At 40.4% G+C, this 20,301-nt stretch overlaps 1 pseudogene; it reads right to left on the reverse strand.

The window, feature by feature from the left end:
- Nucleotides 1-14,907: 14,907 nt before the first annotated feature.
- On the reverse strand, nucleotides 14,908-19,110 carry LOC132182264 (F-box/kelch-repeat protein At3g23880-like; annotated as a pseudogene).
- Between the last annotated feature and the right edge of the window lie 1,191 nt (nucleotides 19,111-20,301).

Here is a 20,301-nt window from a genome sequence, read left to right on the forward strand (position 1 = left end):
GGAATTCCTAGAGGTTTAAAATGCTTGTTGCATATGCTAAATGCAATCGTATATCTCACGAAAGATGAATTTATCTTATTATTTTTAGTTTTTCATTTAATTGTTAGCTTTGTATTGCTAAGGGACTAGCAATATGTAAGTTTGGAGGTGTGTTAAGTGCTACAATATTCATATTTTCAGTCCTTAACTTGCATGCTTTAATCCTTTGGTTTTAGTTAATTAGGTCATTTTAATTCCTTTTTGCGTTTTCCATACTTTTGTAGGCTTTTGGAAGAAAATGAAGTAAATCTGGAAGATTTGGGCTCAAAGAGAGAAAATGGGAAAAATTGGAGCCCCTGACACTGTGATCGATCACAGGTTTCCCGTGATCGAGTGCAGTACCAGAAGACAAAGCATGAAGCAGGCCACAAGCGCTCGAGCGCACAATAGAAGAGGCTCGATCGCAGACTTGTGATCGAGCGCACACGGGTTGCGATCGATCGCACCCATGCGCAGGAGACACATCAAAGCTACGACCAAATTTTCATTCTTTCCATAATAGGGTTTTCCAACTCCCAATTGTAATAGGCTTTGAAACCCTACGAAATTCCTAGGTTTACTAGTTTGTCAAGGACTTCTAAAGCCTATAAACAGACCCTTAAGTCTCTAGAGTAGGGGACTTTGAGAAGGAGAAGAATTGGAGCTCTTCTAGTTCAAGTTTCGGGTTTATTCTTTTCCTTTCTTTTCTTTTCTTTTATTTTATTTGATGAAGATGTTTAACATCAACTTTATGTGTAGCTAATTTATTTAGTAGGCCTAGATTGAAGCCCTAGTTATGTTTAGTTAATATTTCAATATTGGCGCATTTGTAATGATCTTGTTGTGCTATTTAGCTTGATTAATACCTGCTTGCATGAATTCCTCATATGTGTGTGCCTGATCAACATATGCATGTGGTATGTACTAGTTAGTTAAATCAATTTGAATGGCCGAGTTCTGGATTTAATAAAAGTAACAAAAGAATCCACACCGCGGTTCTTGGGTTAATCAACATGGGGAACCGAGAGTATACGCCCATGCCCTAGGCCTCATGTATTTGTCGATTTTCATAGAGTATATGCTTTCCTAAGGAACAACATAGTATACACCAAGCTAAATCCCTTAGAAAAGAAAAGAGTTAGAGTATACGCCATGCCTAACTCGTTGCTTAGGGAAATCTATAGCTTAAGGAGTATATGCCATGCCCTTAGGTTGACAAACATTAGATATGCATAACTTGATCAAAGCATTGGCATATTGTTATATTAGCTTAATATAATTAGTGGTAGATATCAAAGCCCTACCTTTTATTATCATCACTTAAACAATCAATCTTTGTTTTACTTAAGGAATTTATTTTTAAGCAAAATTTAGCATTCCTCGTGGGAATGATCCTGTACTTGCACCATATACTACTATGTTGACCTTGTGCACTTGCAGGTAAAACGTACAATTATTTATCTATTAATTTAGCTAGATATTTGGACAACAACTCTCATTGCGAGTTGGTATAAAGAGTTTTAGGAAGGCCAGTGAGAGTATGCTGTGAGAGAGTAGAGCTTTGGGATTTAGTTCAGAAGATGAGCAAGTGGCAAGAGTCCTCTGGTTCTCAGGACCCTAATTCTGAGTTGGAGAGTCTTCGCCGTCTGTTGGCAGAGAAGGAGAACGAGCTCTTTGCGATCAAACTAAGGCTCAGTGAGTCAAAGTTGGCGAATACCCATCTTCAGATGCGCCTAGACATTGCCGACCGGGATGGTCAGGAGTTGGCGGAGAGGGTTACGAAGGCGGAGTCCACAGCTGCCCGATCGGTTGTAGAAAATGCAAAAATCGTAGAGGAGCTTTCTGAGGTTCGGGTTTCCGAAGAGGGCTTTCGAAAACTTTCCGAGACGCTTGAGGCTCAATTATCCTAATCATAAGACACCCATGAGAAGCTTGTAGGTGATTTGGGAGCTTCCCAGGCCAGATGTGATCAATGTCGGCAAGGGTACCGCTATTGGAAAGCTAAGGAGGTTCGTTATATTGCGAAGTTGTCGTTTGTTCCCTGGCTTCGGGATTTATTATGGGCCCACGGGTTTCATTGGGGTTTTAAGAATCATCGGTACCTCACCATCCTTAGAGATCAATTTGGCATCGACCCTACCACACTGGAGTCAAACTTCTTGGAGGTGCCAGCTACTGTTGTTGACAAAATGGTTGACGCAAGCAGAGAGTTGATTCCTGATGCGCCGGAAGTCAATGTGCATGGGTTTCGCCCTGAAGCGAACTTTCCCCCCGAGCCTTTTGGTCCCGAGATCATCATAGATGATGATGCTGATGAAATGGGAGTGGTTCCCCATACTTAAACATTTTTTCGTTTGTTTGTATAAGGATTTTTGCTCTGTGCTTATTTGAACTGCTGTTGAACTTCTGATATTTTTTAGATGCTTTGAATGCTTTTGCTCTATACATATTTGAACTGTCTTTGAACTTCTGGTATTTTTGGATGCTTTGATATTTCCAGGCACTTTTGAATGCCCTCGTTGTTGTATTCTGTGATCAGGTGTCCTACCCCCCATGGCCGAGGATTAAAATGTATTGTAAACCTCGGTCATTAAATTCTCAGTTAGTCTTTTGGTATCTATCGTTTTAGATTTCGGAGTCCATCATTATTACATGCACGGCCTCCGATGGCGGGACAAGTGGTGCGTTGCCGTTTGGATTTCCTAGGCGATTCTGCGCAGGATGTCTCTTCACATTTCAAGGTGACACTTCATTTTCCAAGGGCTTACACACTATAAATATCCCTTTAGGTTAAAGGTATTTTCCTTCAACTGACTACGCTCTTTCTCTTTGATTTCTTTCTTCATGGCTTCTATTTCTTCATTTGGAGTTTGGCGGAGACAAAGTCATTGGCTCCTTCTACCTCCTCTTCATTTCCTTGGGGTGTGGCTTCTTCATCTCGCCTATCGACTAAGCAGCCTCATTTTCGTGCTCCTGGCGATTTTGAGGCAAAAATTGTCGAACTACGCTTGCTATTGGAGGCACGGGAGCAATGCTTGGTGGACCGCTCTAATCAGTTGGCGAAGTTGACGGCCGACATCAAAGTGAAGGATTATCAAATAGCCTGGAAAGATTGGCAGTTGGTGTCACGAGACCGACCGATTGCGGATCTCGAGGATTATCTCGTTAGTATTCTCGAGAAAAGATGGGAGAAAGCCTCCAATTTTTCCTCTGCCACCCAGCTGTTTCTGAAGGAGGAAGAGAAGTGCCGGAGACTTTGCAGGAAATACCGACTCTGGAAGGCTAGGGCTCTTGAGACAAATGGTCAATCTAGTGAAGGTCACCGTTGGTAGCCTTCGATATAAACGGCAATGGCCCTTCCGGGGCCTTAAATTTCTTGTTCATCATATTCCTAGGTGATCGTTCAAATGTGATTCATTGTACAACGTCACTTTGGACGTAGAGTACCAGATCGAACCCGGATGTGATGTCTTCGATGTAGTTGGATAAACAAGTAGCCAAGTGTCTGTTGTAGCTTGACTTTTCATGCAACTGTTTTGACTTATTTTTTGTTGCTGTTGTAATTGAATCTTCTTGTAACGTAAAAGTCTTCAACAAAATGTTTACCTTTGATTCCTTTGCTGTGTTGCGCTCTGTCTTTCTGGTACGACTTTCGCTGGAGTTGTGCAATGAATACCTTTTTCGGCTTTGTTTGTTCGTTTTGACGTGCTTGAATATCTGTGTTAAAGAATCCTCAGCTTTCCTGGTCAGGTTTTGCTAAGGGTTTGTTCCCTTGTTTTCGAGACGAGGGATTTTTTGGTTAAGCGTTTACTCCCTAAATCCTGAGGTGGGAGATTTTTTATCCCTAGTTCCTGAGGTGGGAGATTCTTTTGCTAAGGGTTTACTCCCTAGTTCCCAAGGTGGGAGATTTGTTTTGCTAAGGGTTTACTCCCTAGTTCCCGAGGTGGGAGATTTTTTTTTGCTAAGGGTTTATGATTAGTGCCAAGTATTGCATATTTAGACCCCTTTGTTTACATTAGTTAATCCTTTAGTTGTGTCGTTATTTAATATTTTGTGTTAGTTTTGTGTTTTTAGTGTTTTGTAGGTCATTAAAGAAAAACTACAGCTTTAAAGGGAAAAATGCAAAGTTTGGAAGAAAGCATACTTTGAGAAGACCTAGATGAGGTGGTTAAGTTTAACCAAATCCAAGAAAATGTTAAATCGGATTAAAGATCATATTGGATTAAAGTTCAGATTGGATAAAATTTCGGATTGTATTCAAATTCAGATTATGCACACATCTCAGTATTTTGACCAAAACTTTTCGTTCGAATATCAGATTGAAGTGATTCAAGTGGCATTGGAAAGTTAACTCAAAATAATACAATTCGATGTGAAATATGATTTTCCTAATTCAGACGGTTACTATGCCAAAATCGCCACGCAATTAAAGGACACAAATCTGGATGAATCCTATTCCGATTTCAGACTTCTATTTTGACTGGGAAACAGACCTCTGAATTATCTAGATTTAAGAGGGATTCTAGGACTTCCTTAAGCCTAAAAATGGACCTCTTTGCATTAAAGAAAAGATATACAATTCCAGAGACTAGTTTTGGGATACAATTTTGGAGACAGAATGTAATTCACAACTTTTCTTTTAGTTTAGTTTTTCTTTAGTTTAGGTTTTATTTTTATGTGGAGCTAATTCCTGACTAAGTTGAGGATGACGCCTCACCAATGAAGAAAATCTTTACTTTCATATAAGTCTTTATTTATCTAATTTTATTGGGTTTAATATTTCAATTGTTTTACTTCTTTTCAATATGTGGAGTGATTCTTGGATATTGTTTGTGATTCAAGGATACACTTGATGATTTAAGATAATTTCACATAATTGATTGCTAGATTTTATTTGCCTAAATAATTAGATATTCCTTGTGATTTGTTCTACTGATACATTTGGTGTTTCAATTAAGATTTGATATCTTTTGCAATTTACGAATACATCTCATGATTTAATTGATATTGGATTCCTTTTGTGATTTGTGCAATTAATGGATACATGGAATGGTTTTGATTAACTGTTGAAGCATAGTAAAACATATCTAAGATTTTAATTGTTAGAACTTCAGATTAATATTGATAGACATAGAAGTATGTTGTTATGATTCGATGAGTGTGAATTTCCAAACCTTAGTCTTTTCTCTCTTGGTTTATTTTAGGAAAAATTACAGTTTACCCCTCCAAAGTTAACAGCGTTTTTCAATTTGATCATCAAAGTTTCAATTTTTGCAATCCACCCCCACAAAGTTTCAATTTTTTTCAATTCGACTAATATTATCCCAAAATTCTCATATTGCCCCTGATTTTTTTTTTTTTTACGAAAAAAAATAAATAAATTTGGGGTTGCAAAAATGGCTAGATGGCCAAAGAGCCACCCCGAATTTTATTTTTCATTTTTTTATAAAAAATAAAAATAAAAATAAAATCATGGGCAATATGGGAAGTTTTGGATACAATTGGTTAAATTGCAAAAATTTGCAACTTTGGGGAGGTGGATTGCAAAAATTGAAACTTTGGTGTTCGAATTAAAAAACGCTGTCAACTTTGAAGGGGTAAACTGTAATTTTTCCTTTATTTTAATTAGTTTATGTTTGTCTTTTAGTTTCAAAAATCAAAATTCAAAACCCTTTTGGAACTAGGCTAGGATTTAATTAGTTTAGATTTAAATTGCTCTTTCAATAATACAATTCTCTGTGGGATCGACCTCATACTTGCAATCCATTAAACTACAATCGATTCATGCACTTGCGAGTTAAATAAATTTGCACAACAGTTTACTCCCTAGTTCCCAAGGTGGGAGATTTTTTTTGCTAAGGGTTTACTCCCTTGTTTCTGAGACGAGAGATTTTTTTTTGTTAAGGGTTTACTCCCTTGTTTCCAAGACTACTGCAAGACATGGACTTTATCACCGGGCCCGATGGTCGTTTTGACCAAGGGTTCTCCGACGCTCAAATGAGTCGCTATAAATAGACTTTTATACAAAAATAGTCAAGAATTACAAGAAATAAATGTAATGGGAAAATTATTGATAGTATTTTTTCAGATGATCGACATTCCAGGGTCTCGGCAGTGGCTTTCCTTCCGCATCCTGTAGGTAATAGGCTCCTTGTCTATCGCCTCGAATGACTTTGTATGGTCCTTCCCATGTTGGTCCGAGCTTTCCTGCCGCTCGATCTCGGGTGGCTATGCTGGCCTTCCAGAGGACCCAATCCCTAATCTTGAACTATCTCGGCTTAACCTTTTTGTTGAAATATCTGGCTGTTCTTTGTTGATAGGCTGCCATCATCGCCTGAGCATCATCCCTCCTTTCCTTGAGCAAATCCAAGCTTAGCTTCATCCCTTCTTCGTTTATCTCATGGTTGTAATGCTTCACTCGGAAGCTAATCGAACCGATTTCCACCGGGATGACTGCCTCGGACCCGAATGCCAGAGAGAAAAGGGTTTCTCCAGTTGGTGTTCGGATGGTCTTTCTGTATGACCATAGTACTTCTGGAAGGATTTCTACCCATGCTCCTTTCTTGTCTTTGAGTTTCTTCTTTAGAGTTTTCATTAAAGTTTTGTTTGTCGCTTCTACCTGACAGTTGGCCTGAGGGTGTTCGGGTGTCTGAGAGACAAGAAGTAGTTTCTGATATGGAGTTCGGCACACCAACTTCGGAAAGGTTCGCAATCGAATTGTTTTCGGTTGTTGGTTACAAAAGCATGTGGGATGCTGTACCGACAGACGATTGCTTTCCAGAGAAAAGTCCTTATGTTTCCAGTGGTTATAGTGGCTAATGCTTCTGCTTCTGCCCACTTAGTGAAATAATCCATAGCAACCACAACGAACCGACACCCTCCCTTTCCTATTGGAAGTGGGCCCACTAAGTCTACCCACCATTGCGCGAAGGGCCATGGAGTCGAAACCGGGCTTAATTCTTCAGGCAGATTGGCTAGTACTCTGTCAAATCGTTGGCATTTGTCGCAATGCTTTATCATTTCATGGGAATCTCGGTTCATTCCTGGCCAGTAATACCCTGCTCAGATAGCTTTGTGGGCTAACATTGTTCCTCCTGAGTGGCTGCCGCAACCCCCACGTATGCGGCTTCATCCTTGGATAGACATTTGAGTAGAGGGAGGGTGTAACCCCTCCAATACAAGACACCATCAACTAGTGTGTATCGTGCTGCTTGGATGCGAATCTTCCGTGCTAACTTGTTATCGAATGGCAGCTTTCCTTCCTTGAGAAACTGTAGGATGTCGTGGCCCCAATCTAGACATTGTTCTCTCTCTTCAATGCACGCCACTTGATTTGTTTGGCCAATCGAGGGTTCGGCTAGCTCATGGATTGGCTAATCAACCGATATGATTTCCTCCTCGGCAATGGAGCCCATACGAGCTAAGGCATCTGCCTAAGAGTTTTCTTCTCTGGGTACCTTCGTAAAAGTTATCTTTTCGAAAGATTCCATGATCCCCTTTACCTTTGCCAAATATTTCTTCATTTTGCTTCCCCGAGCCTCATACTCTCCTCGAACATGTCCAACCACTACCTAGGAATCACTTATGACCTCTAGGTTTTTTACTCCCATTTCCCTTGCCATGTTCATTCCAAGGATCATGGCTTCATATTCAGCTTTGTTGTTGGCAGTGTTGAATTTCAACTGCACAGCTGCTTCACATTTTTCACCGTTGGGTCCTTCGAGCACAATCCCGATCCCGTTGCATTTCTATGTTGAGGACCCATCTACAGATGCTACCCACGCTTCTCCCATGTTGGTTTCTTCTTCCTTAGAGACATCGTAAAATTTGGCCAAAAAATCGGTTATCGCTTGCCCTTTTAGGGATGCTCTCAGATGGAATTCTATGTCGAATTCTCCGAGTTCAATGGCCCAGTTGACTAATCTTCCTGATAAATATGGCTTTTGCAAGATTTTTCTCAAGGGATACTCAGTCAACACCTTGATTGTATGCGCGTGAAAGTTTGGCCTCAACCTCCGGGCAGACGTGACCAAGGCAAATGCTAGTTTCTCGATCTGTGGGTATCGTTCTTCAGCACCGTGCAGGGCTTTGTTGACAAAGCAGACAGGCTTTTGCACTCCTTGCTCTTCTCGGATTAAGGCTGAGCTTATGGCTGACGGTGATACCGCCAAATACAGGTACAAAGCTTCCCCTTCTACCGGTTGGCTCAGTAGCGGTGGGCTTACTAAATATTCATTCAATTCCTAAAAAGCTTTGTCACATTCTGGAGTCCAGGAGAAAGCTTTCTTTAGGATCTTGAAGAAGGGAAGACATTTGTTGGTTGAGCGAGAGACGAACCGATTTAATGCCGCTATCCTGCCTATTAATTGCTGAAGCTGCTTTGTGCTTTGAGGCGCTTGCATGTCCAGGATTGCCTTGATTTTCTCGGGGTTAGCTTCAATTCCCCTTCAGGAGACGATGAACCCAAGAAACTTGCATGAAGCTACTCCAAACGCACATTTGGAAGGGTTGAGCTTCATCTTATAGTGCCTTAGCGTATCAAACGCCTCGGCTAGGCCCGCTACGTGATTGACTACTCGTATGCTTTTCACTAGCATATCATCTACATACACCTCCATGTTCCACCCAATCTGTTTTTGAAACATCTTGTTGACTAATCACTAGTATGTAGCTCCTGCATTTTTCAGTCCGAACGGCATGACTCGATAGCAATACAGATCCGTGTCAATCATGAAGGACGTTTTTTCTTGGTCGGACTCATACATGGAAATCTGGTTATACCTCGAGAATGCATCCATAAAGCTTAATAGCTCATGTCCCGAAGTTCAATCGACAAGCCGGTCTATTCGTGGCAAAGGATAGTTGTCTTTGGGACATGCTTTGTTGAGATCTGTAAAGTCGATACACATCCTCCATTTCTCGTTTGACTTCTTTACTAGCACCACATTTGCCAACCAAGTGGTGTACTAGATTTCTTTGATGAACCCGGCTTCATATAATTTTTCGACTTCTTCGACAGTAGCTTTGCTTTTTTCAGCCGAGTAACCCCTCCGCTTCTGCCGTACCAGCTTGAAATTAGGATCAGCGTTCAATTTGTGCACCATGACCGAAGGTACTATTCCTGGCAAATCGTCATGACTCCAAGCAAATACATCACAGTTATTACGGAGGAAGGACTTGAGTTCTTCTTTCACGGTTGGGTCTAGTTGGGACCCAATTTCGATAACTCTGTTGGGTTCACCGATCAAGAATTCCTCAAGATCTTCAACCGGTTCACCACCCTTTAATTGCTATCTTTCCTCCTTACTGGTGTTCCTTAGGGCTGGGGTTTTCGAGCATTCTTTCATAGAGATGTAACATTGTCGGGCAGCCCGTTGATCACCCCTAATTTCTCCAACTCCATGATCCATTGGGAGTTTCATCTTGAGATGCGGAGTTGATGTGATGGATCTTAGCTCGTTGAAAGCCGTCCTCCCGATAATAACATTGTAGGAAGAAGGTTGGTAGACCAACAGAGAACGTACCATTACAGTTACCTGCCTTGGGTATGACCCGGCTGTAACCGGTAGCTTGATTGATCCGATCGGTTGTACTTGTTCCCTTATGAATCCCATCAAGGGCAATTGGTTGGGACGATTTTCTCTTGTCCCAAATTTAACTTCTTAAATGCAGGCCAATATAGGATGTTTGCCGAGCTCCCATTGTCCACCAGAATGCGATGGACGTTATGATTTGCCACTGTTAGAGTGACAACCAACACGTCAGTGTGCGGGCGTGAGATACCCAAGTAATCTGCATCCGATAATCCAATCACCATCTCGCTCCTTCGGGACTGCTTCACGGGCCTCCCTATAGTGTAGACTTCATGAGAGCCTTCTAGTTGACTGGCATAGGCCTTCCTTGCTCTCCCTGACTCTCCTCCTCCAGCGAATCCACCAATTTTGGTGTGGATTTCCGAGAGGTTAGCTTGGTACTGTGGTTCATGCATTAGGCGAGCTGGCCTTCCTCTATGCTCTTCCCATCTCGCTCTCTCCTCTCGAGGATACCTATTATGGTTCCTGCGATTGGAACTTATGCTTCGATACCATTCCTGTGGCTGTTGATTCCTGCGAGGATGGTAGTTTATTTCTCGGATGTAATTTTCCCAAGGAGGAGCCGCTTTCCTTTGTTCTCCCAAGAATCGCAGAAGTTTACCATTTTGGATAAACTTTTCGATGAGGTGCCGCAAGGCAATGCGGCCTTTTGTGTAATGCCCGTTGACCTCATGCAACTCACAATAGCGATTTGAGTTCTGATTTTGTGGGGCCCCGAGAGGTCTTCAATATTCTGGATCCTTCTTGATCTCCATCAGGACCTCGAAAATGTTGGCATTGAGTAGAGTGAAGTTGTGATTGTTAAACTTTTTCTTGAAGTGCTTCGGGGCGTCGAACCCCGAGTGATCTTTCCTCTTCTTTTCTTCCAACTTCTTGGGAATTTTTTGGGCTGATCTCATTGCCTTCAAGGTCTCCTCTTCTTTGATAAACTTCTCTACCTTGTCCAGTAGCTCCTAGAGGCTGTTCGGCTGCCTTCTTACAATTTTTCTCGCCACTGGCTCCTCGGGCGAGATTCCGTTGTAGACGCCGAAAATGATTACACCGTCCATACGATCTTCCACCTTCAATTTTTCAGTGTTAAACCGAATCATGAATTCATTTAAACTCTCCCCTTCTCACTGGTGGAGCGTCAATAGGTACCCAAATGGTTTCTTCCTTTCTCTAGAACCCAGGAAATGGGTAAGGAAAATCCGAGCCAAATCCTCGAAGGTAGCCACGAAATTAGGTGCTAAGCTTCGGAACCATTCCCTAGCATTTCCCAAGAGTGTAGTTGGGAAGGCTCTGCATGGGATTTCGTCGGGAATGGCGTGCAACGTCAGGTGCATCCAATAGTTCTCCAGATGCTCGGTTAGATCTCCGACTCCACTGTAGCTCGGGATTTGTGGTGTTTTAAATTTGTTGGGGAGTGGATGATCGATTACCTGTTTGGTGAAGGGCGTCTCCGTCCCAGTGAAGCCGTGATCGGTTGTGGTTCCGTCATTTTGCAGGAGTTTTCGCCTCTATGAGTATGGCTGCACGGGCGAGGGCGACTCTCGTCTTGCTGGCTGTGACCGTCAAAATGGAGGTCCCGGTTATCGGAGTGATGATCGTGACTTCTTTGCCCATCCTACTGTTCAGCCTGATTGATTTGGGATGGAGACGGAAATCAGAGTCGTAGCTCTTCATTCTGTTGGATTAGAAGTGCCATCTGTGCTTCAAGAGAAGCAATACGCTCCTTGTCGTTGGAGTTTTGATGTGCCGGTGGTGGCCTTTGATTGGCCTGGGCCGGTGGTTCTTCGGTGCAAGCTCAGCTTCTTGATCTTGTATTCACCATTACTTCGGATATTGTTTTTGTAAGAGCGGTTTAGTCGTTCCCATAGACGGCGCCAAACTGTTGAAGCAGTTTTCGGTATGGTGAACTTGAGGGAATTCAAGTCTTCGAGCTATGCCTTTTGTTGTTCAACTTTCTGTAAACCTGAAAAACTAAAGCACGCGTTAAGAGGATGCACCGGGTGTTGGCCAGCGGTTCCTCCTCCGATGCTTAAGTTAGTATGTATATAAGCTTAGTATGCGTCTTAATGGTCCCTCATACCTTAAAGGTGAGGCCTTTTATAGCTGAGCATGTGGAGGTGGTTATGATGGCCTGACGGAGGATCCGGGATTTGGGCGTAAAGGCTAAAAGAGTTAATATTTGTGTCTCCTTTCTTTATGATCGGTAAGAGGCCGTTACATATGTTGACAAGATTCCGAGGATGGCATGTATCTATGAGGCATCTTTAAGGGTAGGATCGTAACTGTCCCGGTGATCTTGCTCTGTGCGAGCTGTCTATATAGCTGAGCCTTGTCCCTGATATGATAGATGCATCTGGATGTTAAGTGCGGGAGGTTCATTATGGCCCCATACCTGGACTTTTGGCCGTCCGAAAGTGTAGGGGACGACGTCATATCGGTTGCTTTGTACTGGGCACGTTTGATAAGCCCATTTGGATGCACTAGGCTTTCTTGGGCCCACGGGCCTTTGACCCAAGGGCTCGGGTGATGGGTTTATGTGTAATAAAAACCCTCAACTGCAGCACCAATTTTCACCCTAAAGAAGATCACCCACAACACATCCAAAGCCACAAGCAAAACCAAAAATTTAAACCAAGATTTGAAAGAGATTTTTTGCACAAAGAAGAATGGGAATGGGACAGTGGAAGAATGGAAATAGGGCAAAAAAGTTCAAAGTAATTTTGCTGGAAAATAGATTTTGAATTACATCTTCATTCACCCCTTTCTTCTTACATCATCCAACTTACAACCACCACCAGATTTCAACAAGTGCAGAGGATAATTGCGGCCTCATACTCGTTGGTAACCCTTTGAGCCTCGATGGATAAGGCAACCTCCGGCGAATACGAAAAACTATGCCCAATAGGAACAGGAAGGGGATGATGAAGAAGGCCACCATGTGCAAAGGTTGATGTTGAAAGGCTTGCAGGAGAGAATCCATGACTCTCGACTCTCGTGGGTGTTGGTTTTGGGTATGGTGAGAATAGAGAGAAGACGGCTTGGGGTTTGGGTAAAAAAAAAAAAAAAGGATAAAAAACCCTTAAAAGATAAATCCCAGTTTGGGTAGAAGACGGCTTGACATTTTTTATTTTTTTTTACCTTACACTTTAAGGGTTAAAAAACCCTTAAAAGATAAATCCCCGCGGTAGTTTTGTTTACCGCATGTAAGCCTCTTCCTAATAATAGAGTAATGCTACGTACCATCTTTTTATCCTCTTAAAATTCTCCTAAAACTGATGTGGCTTTCAAAATCACCATTAGATCAAAATTCAAATATGATTTATCTAAAATTTAATAGTGATTTTAAAAACCACATCAGCTTTAAGAGGATTTTAGGAGGAGAAAAAGATGGTACCTACCATTACTCCTATATATATATATATATATATATATATATATATATAGGCTAATTTTTTAGTTTTTTCTGAAAGGGTTATTCATTATCATAAAAACATAAAATCAGGCAACAAGTTGCTCGGAAGAAACAACGTTCTGCATACAAAGAGGGAAATCCTCTCTCCAAACCTTGAGTTCATCCTGTTGTAACCCATCTTGGCAAGTTGATGAGCGACTCCGTTCGCTGTGCGCCGTGAATGGACTACCTGCCAGTTGGGAACACCCGATAACAGATGTCGTATATAATCTGGCCATAGGATCCCCAGCACTCTCCTTCGTTCGTAATAGCTTGGATTACCACTAATGTATCCCCCTCCAGAATGAAGTTACGGAATCCCCAAGAGCTGCAAAGCTTCGCTGCTTCCCTTGCGGCCCTGGTTTCCGCTGTGGTTGGGTCCTGTATATCAGCGCGCGATCCGCAAGCCATTGCCACTACACACCCTTCCTGATCTCTAGCAATTATTCCCCAGCCCATCTTAGTGTTCTGTCTCTCCGTCGCCGCGTCCCAGTTCACCTTGATGTAACCCACCGGAGGAAACTTCCGGCTTTCTTCTGCTATCGTTCTGATTGGCGGAGTCGTTAGCCCGTTTGTTCGATGGTTTGCATTTTCGAATGCTTCTATCTGTTCGCGGGCTAGGCGAACTAGTTGGTTGGAAGCCAAAATTCTCCACCGAACACAACCTTATTCCTTCTCAGCCATAACTGCCTGGCTACATTAATCATAAGGTGCATCTCCTCTTCAGATAAAAGCCCCAGCATGTTCTCCGTGATTGTTAGGAAATCGTCCGCCTGGGTGGAGCATTTTTGCAGTTTGCCACGACATTCTGACCAAACGTCCTGAGCAGAAAGGCAGTTCCATAGTACATGGCCTAGCGTCTCCGTTTCCAACTTACAGATGGCGCACAGAGGGTCGGTCACAATTTTCCTTTTGAAGAGTTTTTCTCTGGTTGGCAGGATGTTGTTACAAGCTTTACAAAGAAAAAATTTCACCACTCTCGAGCCCTTTAATCCCCAGATTTTCTTCCACAGAGATTTAGTGTGATGGGTGTTTGAGCTGCATCCTTCTTCTTTTTCAAACCTTTCCTTTGCTAGATGGTAAGCACTGCACGAACAGTGAACAAACCATTTTTTGTGCCCGCCCACACAAGTCTGTCCTCCCCTCTTCGTGGATTAACCGCCATACTGCAATTAAATCTGCCTCATCCCTATTGAAAATCTCGTGAACTCGCGCAATATTCCACCAGTTCGTTGATACATCCAAGAGCTCGCAAACTCTAGCACTTCTGTCCATGGCCCTCACCGGGGACTGAACAAGCCGTGGTCTTGATGAAACTACCCATGGATCATCCCATATTTTTATTTTTGTGCCCATCTCGAATTCGCCAAATGAGACCTTCCGAATGTTGGGAATGATTTTTAATTCAAAAAATATTTCACATTGATTAAAAGAGATACTGTATATACTCCTAGTACTTGCTAACCGTATGCGCATGTGCCAATAGTAGATAGCGTATACTTACAAATAGTGGATATGAATGATTAATATATGCTTGCATGTACACCTTTAATATGATGGTATTCTTCAAGAGGATATTTTCTTTTTAAGTTGGTTGACTTAACACATTCTGCAAAGTGAAGATTTTTGCTAGTTATTCAATGGAGAAGTGTTCACTTTATAAGCTTCTATTGGTTGTTTATTTGCCATGCAACATTGTAAGTTGTAATGCAGTCTGAATAACTTAGCAATTGATTGTACTTTAAGAAATTTCCTTTTCATATATATTTTAATTCTAATTTAGCAATTTAGCAATTGTCATGCATACATTATACATTGAAATCATTCCACCTGTGTAGAGGAAGCAAATGCCCATCTACACGAATATATACCCACCTGTATTAATTTCATATGTAAAGTTGTACACAAGAGTTGTGACAGATTTTTGAGATTTGATAGAAACGACCAGTAAGAATGATAATCATTTCCTCATAAGAATGGTAGCTAACAAGTAATTATTCTGTTTCAAAACCTCTGCTTCAGCCCTGTTTCAAGGCACATGGCCATTTTCTTTCTATGCAACTCCTCTGCAGCCTGCTTCTCTGCCTGAATACGTTGCTACCTTCCAAATCATGTGGTCTGCATCCGCCCAAACTAAAAGATAAAATGAAAATACAGAATCAATACAAGAAGCAAAAATAACATGTTAAAACCTGATTCATATGAAGAATTTGAAGGACCCAAATAATATCCCATATTAATCCCACATCAGAAATAATAAACATCTTGCTGAAGTATCCTAGAACAAAGCCAACCAATATTCATACTCAAGCTTTCCTTGACTTCTCTCTTTTGCAATTCCAAGCATATGAATCAGTTGTGCTTCACACAGCCAATCCAAAGCACAGATAATCAATAATAAATGTAACTACTTTGATTTCATATCTTCGTAAAGAATCCAGATTACTAGCAAATGGAATTCCTACTGAATTGGGAAGTTCTAAATCAACCAAATTCACAGATACTCTCCATATGCTCAGATCAGAAATAGAGGTTGCCCCTTATTCTTTTAACTATCAAAAAGGCCTCCTATTCATCCGCTAGTTTCCGCCAGAGGATACCAAAAATAACAAAATGCAGAGGACTAATTGAACTGTATAAGTTTACTAGAGCTGAGAGGTTATGAGAGCAACAACAACCAAATTAACGAACCCATTATCACAAACTGCATTTGCGATGGTTCCGAATAATTTGAAGCAAATGGAAAGACAAACACAACTATCTATGCAGCAAGATTAGCGAGAACCCATGACTGAAACCATAACAGGATTAATTCAGAACACTTCTGAGCAGATGGGCATCAACCATACTGGGAAAAGAACCAACCAGAACAGCAAAATCAAAGTTGCATTATTCAAAGAATTCTAAACAAAAACTATAGGTTATTTTTTCCTAAACAAAAATCAAAAGCAACACAAAATATATAAATCATAGCAGTGCTTAGCAATTGAGAGCCCTTACCAGCAGCTTAAAACTTTTTGGCGGTCAATAACCCACAATGTGTAATTTAAGTTAGTTTAATATGTCCCTTATGAGGAGAAAGGAGTATTTGTCAAATTTGCCTATATTATCAAACTGCTCAATAAACAGCTACCATGAATGACAATGAAGATCATCCCACTTAAGGACTTTGTATGGATGCCAAAAACCAAAAAATACATCAAACTGCCATTCCTAAGTGCCTAAAACAGAGCAACAAAAAACACCAAAAAATACATCAAACTGTCATTCCTAAGCTATACAAGAAGAGTTGCAGGCAGGTTCCTATTGCAACAAAGATCACATTTTCCCTAAACAAGCCAAATTTTCTTCTGTCCACGATCTGACTTCCCAAACAAATTGCTTAACAATACGATCCTATGTCTTGATAGGATTACCATGCTGAACATCAGAATAGCCTCTTGCAAAAAGACAAGGATCTTGTAGCACAAATGCAGAATAGCAAGGGCGTCAAAGCTTCATTTATAAAATGGTATACCTGTGAAACCATAGCTTCACATTCCTTTTTTTTTTTTAGATAATTAATAAACCAATCTCAATAAAAGAACACATTCCTAACTAACATCCATTTGCAGCCATTGCTGATGGAAAAATACAATTTTCAAGTTTGCACATTACAATTACCTAATAAAGGACGAACAAGGAACTGGAGTAATAGATAATTTAATGGTGACACTCTAATGCTCTCTTTCTGATTTTAGAAAATGCAGAGTAGAAACAAACCCGAAGACTCCATTTTCTAATAGACCATAGAAAGTCTTTAAGTATAGATGGGGCACCCTGAAAATCCGTATTTATGAAGAAACATCATTAAGGATCAGGACTGAGAGCAAATGACTGTAATATTTTCAAAAGTATTCGTGAAACCATCTTTCCTTTTTTAGTAAAGTCTTCATGAAACCATCTTTCACCACATCAGATGATTTAAGAAAGAAAAAAAGTACATCAACAAACATTAAGCTCATACTCTGTATTACTAAAGTACAAAGACATCCAATGGGCATGGTTTTGAGAATTCAGCCCCAACATCTACTGGCTCTTAGAAAATAGACTATCATAGTTATAGAAGCATGTGCACAAGCACATAATGCTTTCCGCAAGCTTACAAAAATAAGAATCTAAGATAACTCTCCAACTATCAAAACTATAAAACACACTGAAAAATCAGACTAAACCTCCCTGGTGCTGAAACAAACTTAGTGTCACCTTCATCCCATCCCCAAAAAGACAACAAAAAGCCTGACTCTACCCCCATTAGCTATTTCATTTCGCCGTCCAACTTTACCTACACCCAAATAAACAAACAGTAAGCACTATCCACCATCAGTTGGAAGTAGAACAACATTATAGTACATGTTACTCCTCTATTGGAACTTCTTTTTGGTCAGAGGATAGACGCACATGATCTTAAAAGAGCATCGGTACCATTATCTGAGATATTCATTAGATGCTTCCCTATTTCAATATGAGGGATGTTCAGAAAATTCATATCACAGAATTGCAAGTAGAAAGAGATGAACCATTAGATGTTCAACCATTACAAAGAAACGACATGTTCCCAAACAAACAATCAATAAGCATTATCAACCATCAGATGGAAGTAGAAAAATATGAAGAGGCATGCTTTCTAAGCATAGTGATAAGAATGGGGAACTTATAGTAAGAAGTACAATGTGGAACTAGCATCAAGTACCTGCTTTTCTTTGTGCCCTAACTACCACTAGACGAACACCCATGTCCCCCGGAACTCGGTCTGTTATATTGAGTAGAACAAGGCTCTCCACATAAGTATCCAAAACAATCCCAAAAAAAATCGCCCGTGTGTAACAAATGTGAAGATCCACTAACACTTGGCTACTTGGTCCTGAAGAAAGCATCCCTCCATCGTGCACTAGAACTTCACCACTCTTTGTAACGCCTATCAACTTGTAAAATAACCCACTGTTAACAACGTCAAACAGCTTAGTCCAAGATTCCGCCACTCCATACTCTTTCATCACCCACACGGTTAGAGACTCATCAAAGCCATCGTAGAAAAGTTCGTCATCACGAGAGACAAGCGCAAGCAACCCATCAAGTAGCACCACATTGAAGCACATGTCTTCCGGCCCTTGTAAACTCTTAGGCAAAGCCACTTCACCAAAGGCCTCATCTTCATATTAAACGACACGATAACGTTGCTAAAGGCGCTCTGGCTCTGTAGATGGTATGGAATGTGTGTGAACCAGTGGAGTGCCCCACTCACGAAAACCGATGAGGACCGATGAGCTATGATGTAGGGAGGATCGGGAGCCGTAACAGAGCGCGATATGCCGGTTCGAAGCGTATAAATCTCAACAAGTGGTGGAACATCTAGATTTGAATGATTAGTGTGTGGGTGATACACAAGTCATACCAAATACCAATTTGTAATCACCGGTCATGGCATCATATCCAAAGCCAACAGATTGGTCGATCCAATCATGAAAATCATGAAATCCAAGATTACGCTTCGAAAGGGATATGGCTTTTTGAATAGATGGGTTCCAGAGAACACAGAAGCTTCCCTCCTTAATGAAAGCCATATTGGCAAGACAAAGTAGGCCGTTAGATGAACCAACTAAGGAATATCTATGGTTAGATGGATCATACAATTCGATGCGATCTGATGGGCTTGCAAAGAAATCACCATTCTGTTCTACATCATCTTGATCGCGATACACAAGGAGGGTGTGTGTGACTGGGGTATAAAATTCTCGTTCGCTATGGCTGACGAAAAGGCAGGGTGGGTGTTGGAAGTTGGAAGGAGCGCGATTGAGGTGGGTGGAGATGAATTCAGGGGTGGAGATTAGAGAGCACCATGCCTTTGAAACGCAACTGAATCTGATGAGCGACTTCACCGGCAGCCGTGAGAGGATGCCGGCGATAATCTCGTTTGGCAGACAGTCCGACATCGGAATCGGGTTTAACCCTTGATTGGCAGAGTGAGCGGGGAGTTTGCCTTCTTCGTAAGCTTCTGAGACGGATCCGGCCACCCCAAATGCACCTGATCCCGCTTTTTTTAATATTTTACTTTTTTAAAAAAAAAAATTAATATTAAAAAGTATACTTTTTGCTGCATATATCAAAATGGTAATGTAGTTGAAACAATACCATTTCAACTACAATGCCATTTTGCGCTGTTGGCAAACGGAGCTATATAGTATGGTGCACTGCTAGTATATTTATTATATATTTAATATACTGTTTTATAATGATTCAATTCAATTTGTAGTTCTTTTACTTTTTTTTTTTCTTTTTTTTTTTTTTTCTTTTAAGTCTCCTACTCGACTACCTTTCAAAAAAAAAAAAAAAAAGAAGACAAAAATACTAGACTGGTGTGATTGTTCTTTTTTTTTTTTCTTAAATAATTAGTTCTTAAATGATGTATCACAATTCTATAAATTTGTGACACATTTTTTAAAATAATAAATTTTATGAGATTGTGACACATCATTTAAAAATTAACTTTTAAAAAAAAAATTAAAAAGTATAGCTCTTTTTAAAATAAAAAATAGGTAGTTGTGTAGATTATTAGATGAAAAAAAAAAAAAAAAAAAAGTGAATTTTTTTTTATTCTTTTGTCTAATATGTCAATAATGGGTACTCAGTAGACTAGTGTGATTTTTTAATGGGTACTCGTATGGACCATTTGTAGTGTATTTAGAATTTATTTTTCTTTTGGAGTGTTTTTCCTTTTCTTCAAATTATAAACACGTCATATTTTTTTCTGTTATGCTAACAAAATTTTAATTATTTGTTTGACATATATATGATATGTGATATAAAGAAATTTATTGGCTCTTCTTTATATATATATATTTGAATTGTGAAGTCATTTTGTGAGAAACACAAAATAAATGTCCAAGATAAGAAGGGAGTTGATGGAGGCACTTGCCCCCCTCGGTCCTCAAAATTCTCCTTACCCATGTTAAAGAAAAAGAAAAAAAAAAATAATAATAATAATAATACCATGATTATGGATTTATGCCCCCCCTCAGCAATTCATGAGGGCAAATGCCTCCTCTCGATCAAAGGTTGAAAATGATGTAGTTGAGTCGATTCTAACCATTGTAACTTAAAACTTGCAGAAAAACAAAGAATTTAAGATGATGCAATTTCCAATATTTTTTTAAAACTACGGAAGAAGATAAGGTACACGCGTACAAAAGAAAAATAAAATAAAATAAA

Source organism: Corylus avellana, chromosome ca5 (assembly GCF_901000735.1).
Source record: "Corylus avellana chromosome ca5, CavTom2PMs-1.0".
Taxonomy (NCBI): Eukaryota; Viridiplantae; Streptophyta; class Magnoliopsida; order Fagales; family Betulaceae; genus Corylus; species Corylus avellana.